Source organism: Arachis duranensis, chromosome 7, assembly GCF_000817695.3.
Source record: "Arachis duranensis cultivar V14167 chromosome 7, aradu.V14167.gnm2.J7QH, whole genome shotgun sequence".
In the NCBI taxonomy this organism is placed as follows: Eukaryota; Viridiplantae; Streptophyta; class Magnoliopsida; order Fabales; family Fabaceae; genus Arachis; species Arachis duranensis.
In genome coordinates this window covers 37646211-37655381 of record NC_029778.3, presented here as the reverse complement: position 1 = coordinate 37655381, position 9171 = coordinate 37646211, and the positions used below count along the sequence as shown (strand labels likewise).

General features: G+C 39.4%; 1 non-coding gene across 1 annotated transcript; it reads left to right on the top strand.

Annotated features, from left to right (window-relative positions):
* Nucleotides 1-944: 944 nt before the first annotated feature.
* On the top strand, nucleotides 945-1052 carry LOC127740889 (small nucleolar RNA R71). The gene has a single exon (XR_008001745.1). It is a non-coding gene; the product is annotated as a small nucleolar RNA R71 (small nucleolar RNA).
* The last annotated feature ends 8119 nt before the right edge of the window (nucleotides 1053-9171 follow it).

Here is a 9171-nt window from a genome sequence, read left to right as displayed (position 1 = left end):
AAGTGGTTGTCAGTCACGCGCGTTCATAGGTGAGAATGATGATGAGTGTCACGGATCATCACATTCATCAAGTTGAAGTGCGACGAATATCTTGGAATAAGAATAAAGAGAATTGAATAGAAAATAATAGTAATTGTATTGAAACTTGAGGTACAACAGAGCTCCACACCCTTAATCTATGGTGTGTAGAAACTCCACCATTGAAAATACATAAGTGAAAGGTTCAGGCATGGCCGAATGGCCAGCCCCCAAGGTCTAAGGACTAGGCATCCAGAGATATGTTCCAAGATGTCTAATACAATAGTAAACTATCCTATTTATACTAGACTAGCTACTAGGGTTTACATGAGTAGGTAATTGATGCATAAATCCACTTCCGGGGCCCACTTGGTGTGTGTTTGGGCTGAGCTTGATCTATCCACGTGCTGAGGCTTCTTTTGGAGTTGAATGCCAAGTTATAACGTGTTTTGGGCGTTCAACTCCGGATCGTGACGTGTTTCTGGCGTTTGACTCCAGACAGCAACATGGAACTGGCGTTGAGCGCCAGTTTACGTCATCAATTCCTGAATAAAGTATGAACTATTATATATTTCTGGAAAGCTCTGGATGTCTACTTTCCAACGCCGTTGAGAGCGCCCGATTTGGAGTTCTCTAGCTCCAGAAAATCCATTTCGAGTGTAGGGAGGTCAGATTCCAACAGCATCAGCAGTCCTTTGTCAGCCTCTTATCAGAGTTTTGCTCAAATCCCTAAATTTCAGCCAAAATTTACCTGAAATCACAGAAAAACACACAAACTCATAGTAAAGTCCAGAAATGTGAATTTAACATAAAAACTAATGAAAACATCCCTAAAAGTAGCTTGAACTTACTAAAAACTACCTAAAAACAATGCCAAAAAGCGTATAAATTATCCGCTCATCAATACCTATTATGCTCCATTCAGAAAGCATGTCAGAAGGACACTTTCTGATCAATTGTTTGTATCTTTCCCAAGCTTCATAGAGGGATTCACCTTCCTTCTGTCTGAAGGTTTGGACTTCCACTCTAAGCTTACTCAATTTTTGAGGTGGAAAGAACTTTGCCAAGAAGAGGTTGACTAGCTTTTCCCAAGAGTTCATGCTTTCCTTAGGTTGTGAATCCAACCATATCCTAGCTTTGTCTCTTACAGCAAAAGGGAATAGCATAAGTCTGTAGACCTCAGGGTCAACCCCATTGGTCTTGACAGTGTCACAGATTTGCAAGAATTCAGCTAAAAACTTATGAGGATCTTCCAATGGAAGTCCATGGAACTTGCAATTCTGTTGCATTAGAGAAACTAATTGAGGCTTAAGCTCAAAGTTGCTCCAATGGCAGGGATAGAGATGCTCCTCCCATAGAAGTCGGGAGTAGGTGCAGTAAAGTCACCCAGCACCTTCCTTGCATTGTTGGCATTGTTGTTGTTTTCGGCTGCCATGTCTTCTTCTTGTTTGAAGATTTCTGTTAGGTCCTCTACAGAGAGTAGTGCTTTAGCTTCTCTTAGCTTTCGCTTCAAGGTCCTCTCAGGTTCAGGGTCAGCCTCAACAAGAATGCTTTTGTCTTTGTTCCTGTTCATATGAAAGAGAAGAGAACAAGAAAATATGGAGTCCTCTATGTCACAGTATAGAGATTCCTTGAGGTGTCAGAGGAAAAGAAGAATAGAAGGAGGAGGTAAAAGAATTTGAACTTATCAAGAGGGATAGAGTTCAAATTGTGCATTGAGGAGGAGTGTTAGTCCATAAATAGAAGGATGTGAGAAGAGGGGAAGAAATTTTCAAAAATTAAAGTGAATTAATTAAAAGAAATTTTGAAAAATGGTAATTGATTTTTGAAAACTAAGATTGGGAAAGAAATTAAGTGAAATTGAAAAAGATTTTGAAATTAGAAATCAAAAAGATATGATTGAAAAATTAATTTTAAAAAAAATGTGATAAAACATATGATTGAAAAGATATAGTTTTAAAAAGATAAAAAAGATTTGATTTTTAAAATTAATGACTTGGCTAACAAGAAAAGATATGATTCAAACATTAAACCTTTCTCAACAGAAAAGGCAACATACTTGAAATGTTGGATCAAATCATTAATTGTTAGCAAGTATTTTTGAAAATGAAAAGAAATTGATTTTGAAAATATATGATTGAAAATATATGATTTGAAAAAGATTTGATTTTGAAAAATTATAAAATCATGAAAAAAATTTGAATTAAAAACAAAATCTTCCCTCTTGTGCCATCCTGGCGTTAAACGCCCAGAATGGTATCCATTCTGGTGTTTAACGCCCAAAACTCTACCTTTTTGGGCGTTAAACTCCCAGCCAAGCACCCTGGCTGGCGTTTAAACGCCAATTTTCCTTCCTCACTGGGCGTTTTGAACGCCCAGCTTTTTCTGTGTAATTCCTCTGCTGTATGTTCTGAATCTTCAATTCTCTGTATTATTGACTTGAAAAGACACAAAGAAAGTTTTCTATTGAATTCTTAATGATGAGGAATAATCAAAATGCAACTAAAATCAAATAAACAATGCATGCAAGACACCAAACTTAGAAGTTTGTATACTACTGACACTAACAAATTGAGAATGCATATGAGAAACAACAAAACACTCAAGACAAGAGAATTTAAAGATCAGAGCAAGGAAATCATCAAGAACAACTTGAAGATCAATGAAGAACATAATGCATGTAATTTTCGAAAATTATTAGACATGGCTAGCCAAGCTTCAGCAGGTCATTACATTCAAGAGCTAAATTGATGAGAATCAATCAGCTTTGGTGATGATAAGAACATCACCTTAAAACTCTAGAATTCATTCTTAAGAACTCTGAAGAACAAAATAAAATAAAATTACCTAATCTAAGCAACAAGATGAACCGTCAATTGTCTAAACTCGAACAATCCCCGGCAACGGCGCCAAAAACTTGGTGCACAAAATTGTGATCATCAATGGCGCCATCAACATGGTACGCTCAATTGCAATCTCAACTCTTTATCACAACTTCACAAAACTAACCAGCAAGTGCACTGGGTCGTCCAAGTAATAAACCTTACGCGAGTAAGGGTCGATCCCACGGAGATTGTTGGTATGAAGCAAGCTATGGTCATCTTGTAAATCTCAGTCAGGCGGATTCAAATGGTATTGGAGGATTAATGATTAAAAGATAAATAAAACATAAAATAAAGATAGAGATACTTATGTAATTCATTCGTGAGAATTTCAGATAAGCGTATGGAGATGTTTTGTCCCTTCCGTCTCTCTGCTTTCCTACTGTCTTCATCCAATCCTTCTTACTCCTTTCCATGGCAAGCTGTATGTTGGGCATCACCGTTGTCAATGGCTACAGTCCCGTCCTCTCAGTGAAAATGTTCAACGCGCTCTGTCACAGCACGGCTATTCATCTGTCGGTTCTCGATCATGTCGGAATAAAATTCAGTGATTCTTTTGCGTCTGTCACTAACACCCCACAATCGCGAGTTTGAAGCTCATCACAGTCATTCAATCCCTGAATCCTACTCAGAATACCACAGACATGGTTTAGACCTTTCGGATTCTCAAGAATGGCCGCCAATGGATTCTAGCTTATACCAGGAAGATTCTGATTAAGAAATCCAAGAGATATCCACTCAAGCCTTGTTTGCATGTAGAACGGAAGTGGTTGTCAGGCACGCGTTCATAAGTGAGAATGATGATGAGCATCACATAATCATCACATTCATCAAGTTCTTAGGTGCGAATGAATATCTTAGAACAAGAATGAGCTAAATTGAGTAGAAAATAGTAGTAATTGCATTGATACTCGAGGTACAGCAGAGCTCCACACCTTAATCTATGGTGTGTAGAAACTCCACCGTTGAAAATACATAAGAACAAGGTCTAGGCATGGCCGAGAGGCCAGCCCCCATGATCTAAGAACTAGACGTCCAAAGATGATCAAAAGATCTAAAGTGATCCAAAGATGAAAATACAATAGCAAAAGGTCCTATTTATAGAGAACTAGTAGCTTAGGGTTTACAGAAATGAGTAAATGACGTAAAAATCCACTTCCGGGCCCACTTGGTGTGTGCTTGGGCTGAGCATTGAAGCTTTCATGTGTAGAGACTTTTCTTGGAGTTAAACGCCAGCTTTTGTGCCAGTTTGGGCGTTTAACTCCCATTCTTGTGCCAGTTCCGGCGTTTAACGCCGGGCAATCTTAGGCTGATTTGGAACGCCCATTTGGGCCATCAAATCTCGTGCAAAGTATGGACTATTATATATTGCTGGAAAGCCCAGGATGTCTACTTTCCAACGCAATTGAGAGCGCGCCAATTAGGCTTCTGTAGCTCCAGATAATCCACTTCGAGTGTAGGGAGGTCAGAATCCAATAGCATCTGCAGTCCTTTTCAGCCTCTGAATTAGATTTTTGCTCAGGTCCCTCAATTTCAGCCAGAAAATACATGAAATCACAAAAAAACACACAAACTCATAGTAAAGTCCAGAAAAGTGAATTTTAACTAAAAACTAATAAAAATATAATAAAAACTAACTAAAACATACTAAAAACATACTAAAAACATACTAAAAACAATGCCAAAAAGCGTATAAATTATCCGCTCATCACCTAACAAAGGTCCAAACCAAACGGACTACTAAAAAATAACTTCAAGACCAAAGTAGGGAAGTCGACATACAAGTTGGACCCAAACATCCACAACCTCAAAATCAAGTCACAGAGGCAATCACAAGAGATCGGACAACAAGTCTCTGACATCCCAAAAAGCTACCAGACAGATGCAGACAAACATGTTATAAAAGGAAACGAAGTTATAATATTAACAAGGCTCGAAGAGACCACCCAAAGTCAACCTCAAAAAAGCCTAAGTAAATACGTTGTTTTTCCAAAAATAAAGTTGCTAACAGCAAAGCAACTAAAAGTGTTCAGAGAACAAAATAATGAAACTACAAAACAAAAAGAGCTTAAAGACCTACAGGTCGTGCCATACACATCCAAGAAAATTCATAAAAACTACATAGGGTTCAGAGATTCTCTAGCGGTAGCATCTCGGGGCGAAGGAGGCTGAGTCTAAAGGGGCACTGCATCTACTGTACCATCATCTCGGTTCAGAATTTGAACATCGGGATCAGACTCTAGTTGAGCGACTTCAACCGAAGTAGAGGAGGGCGGAATATTAGAGGTTTTTGCAGAAGAGACAATAGGAGGGCCGACATCATCATCATCATCAGGATCATCAGGAACAATCTTACCATCCCTAACAATGTTGTCCAGGCTAAAAAGGGAAAGGTCAAGCTCCAGCGCAAGAACTCGAACTTGCTCCTTCAGATTCTCATAAGCAGCATTAACACTGCCTACAAGGTGACCTTGGAGTTCGGTATAATCAGCCCGAATAGATTCCAAGCTGTTCTTGAGATCCATCATCTCTCTATAGGTGGTAACATTGCTCTCCTTATATTTCATAGCTGTGTCCTCAGCTAATCTCACAGAGGCCGCCAGACCAATAGCTCGAGTCTTCTCCCCCTCCAGCGCCTTCTCCAGCTTGGTCACTTTCACCTTAAGCTCCTCTTTTAAACCCTTAATCCGATCAAACTCTGACTTGGCCTCCTCCATAAAGGCCTTTGTAGCATGGATAGGAAGATCTTGAGTGGTACGGTATAAAGCTGCTCTCATGTGTACCAGTTTAACGCCACTTCGAGTAATAAAGTCCAAATGATGAAGAATGGATACATCATCAGTAGGCTTGACACCATAAGGAGCAATTTGTTGATCAACAAACCCGACAGCATCAAAATTAGGAGCGTCCAGATTAAAAGGCTCGACAGTCCGAGGTCTTTTTAGAGGAGGAATGGCAGTAGGAGAAGAAGTAGCAGCAGAGGTCTGGGTAGGATTAACTAAATGGACCTGCGGTGTTGGGATCACCCTCCTCGGCCCAATAGAACTCGAGATCGGTCTCTTAGGAGGAACTTCAGAAGATCCCTCCCCTGCAGCCTTGGCCGAGATATTCTGTGCAGTAGTAGCTTTTCTCGCCTTTTTAAAGGCCTTCATGGAATCATTGATCTTAGCCATCTCTGAAAAAACAAATCAAAACAAGTTACAAAACTGGAGGAAAAGAAGTAAAAACAAAACATAACAAAAAGAAGTCGGTCTCTACCTAGTTCGGCTCAGACAAGAGAAGGGTCCCCCAAGATGTGTCAAGATGGGGAGGTTCCCCCAAATATCCTCCAACATAGTTACAAAGGCCTGCTCGACCTCATCAAGTATCTCCCACGAGTATAGAGACACTACAACATTCTTCTCCCAACACAAAGGGAAGGCAGGTTCACCATTCGCTTCTAGGAAAAAAGGTCGAGCTCCCTCAACAGCTCGAACCTTGAAAAAGTAGTTCTTAAAGTCCCTAAAGGACTCATCGTACATGGAAAAAACTTTGTGCCATTGGGCAGTGATAAACCACTATTTTATGGTTTACAATGTGCTTAATTGTGTGGTTTTATCATGGTCTTTACCCACTTATTCATATAATTAGCATGCATTTATATTTCCTTCCTAAAATTATTACATGATTGAAAACATGCTTCTTTGGTCTTAATTTAGCTAATCTTAATCCTCTCTTATTACCATTCGATGCCTTGATCTGTGTGTTAAGTATTTCAGGCTTTATAGGGCATGAATGAGTGAGAGATTGGGAAGGAAGCTTGCAAAAATGGAAGGAACACAAGAAATTAAGGAGATGACCAGTGAGAAGTGACACGTACGTGTCAGCGACGCGACCGCGCGGAAGAAAGGAATTCGCAGTGACGCGGCCGCATGGCTCACGCGACCGCGCGGATTGGAAAAGCACAAGTGGCGCGGAAGCGTGGACGGCGCGAATGCGTGGCAGGGAAAAACGCGAATGACGCATCCGCATGAATGACGCGATCGCGTGACGTGCGCGATCTGCAGAATTACAAAAGTCGCTGGCATAGATTCTGGGCCGCATTTCAACCCAGTTTTCGGCCCGAAAACACATATTAAAGTCAGGGAACTTGCAGAGACTCATCATGCACTCATAATTCACTTTTCATAGTTTAGATGTAGTTTTTAGAGAGAGAGGTTCTCTCCTCTCTCTTAGGATTTAGGATTAGAATTCCTCTTAAAGGATTTAGGATTTATTATTATTTCAATTTATAATTCTTCTGAGCTCCAGGTTTAATATTCCTTTATTTTGACTTCTCTTATTTTTAATTATATATGTTGCGAATTTGGCTTAATGACATTCATGTTATGATTTTCTTAATAAATATTATTTGAGGTATTTTCAGATCTATGATTTGTTTCTCTTATTTATGATATAAACAATTTAGATTTTTCTACCTTTTGGCTTTGGTTGATTAATTGATGACTCTTGAGTTATCAAACTCATTGTTGATTGAAAATTGGAATTCTTCAAGAATTGATTCGAGATCCAATAACGCTAACTTTTCCCAAGGAAAAACTGGGACTTGAGGATTCGAATTAATTCATTCACTTGACTTACCTTCATAGTTAGAGGTTAACAAAGTGGGAAAAAAATCCAATTCTCATCACAATTGATAAGGATAACTAGGATAGGACTTCCAGTTCTCATACCTTGCCAAGAGTTTATTTTACAGTTATTTATTTAGTTTACTTGTCATTTATCATATCTACTCCTCATTCTTGAAACCCCCAAATTTACAATCTCCATAACCAATAATAAGAACATACCTCCCTGCAATTCCTTGAGAAGACGACCCGAGGTTTAAATACTTCAGTTATCAATTTATTTAGGGGTTTGTTACTTGTGACAACCAAAACGTTTGCACGAAGGGATTTTTGTTGGTTTAGAAACTATATCTACAACGCGACTTTATAAAATTCTTTACTAGCAAAAATCCTAACGTTAAAATGGCGCCGTTGCCGGGGAATTGCAAACATGTGCCTTATTTTGGTTATTGTAAATATTTTTCAAAAAAATTTTTTTATTCAAATCTTTTTCAAAAATCACATCTTTTTCAAAATCTTATGTTATTTTTTTTTCAAAAATCATTTTTTTTTCAAAATGTTTTCTTTTTGCTAGTTTTTGTTTCTATTTTCTCTCACTACTATGAACTCTCACCCCTTTTGCTATGAGTCTGGTTACAATTATGTTGCAGGTAGAGGAAATTACAATGAGAACATGCATCAAGTTGGAAGTATCAAAGATGGGAGGAGCCACAAGGATTTGATCAACCCTCATGGCAACAACCACCTCCAATGGACTATCAACAACCATTTTGTGATGCATACCAAGATAACGGCTATGGTGAGCACTCTTTTGACTATCAACAACCACCACCATACGCCTATGAACCCTCTCCTCAACATAGCTTTGGACCACCATACTCACAAGCCCCTTTCTACCATTCACCTCCATATGACCCTAACCCGTATCCACCACGCCAACCACCTTATGAGCCATATGAATCATATATAGAACCACCCCAATTCCAACCCAATTACTCCCAAGAACCACCACCTCCACATGCACCATATCCATATCCATCAATCCAAGAGCCTTATGGTCCTACTTATGATACCCAAGCGGAACAAGAATCAACGGATCGTCTCAAGGAAATAGTGGATCGATTTCAGGCAACCCTTCATCAATTAAATCAAGCGATAAATCAATTAGCTTCCCGATGTTCGGACACTCAAGGAACCCCCATGGCTTCATGTGGACAATCTAATAAAGAACGTAGCAAGAAAGAGACACTAGAAACTCCAGTGAACAGTACGGAGCATGACTTTATACTGGAACAAGTGGAGAAAGCCGGAATTATTGAAGAAGAAGAAGTGGTTGAAGACTTAGGAGATGCAGAATCTCCATGGGAAAGTCCAGTCATAGAACCCCCTTCCAAGATGTTTGAAATTGAGGCTGAGGAGGGTGTACAACCTCCAAGGCATATCACAGTTGAAGACTTGGAAGAGGTTGATCAAGAGATGGAGATTCAAGAAGAAGAAGAAGCACAACCTCCCATGCCCTTGGTGAGCAATGAAGAAAAGATTGAATCAGAAGAAAACTACCAAGAGGAAGAGATTGGTATTAAAGAAGTTTGCAAAGAGGTGGACGTTGTCAAAGAGCACAAGGGAGTGGAGCTTGGAATCACCTTGCCAAAGTTGTTGGAGAC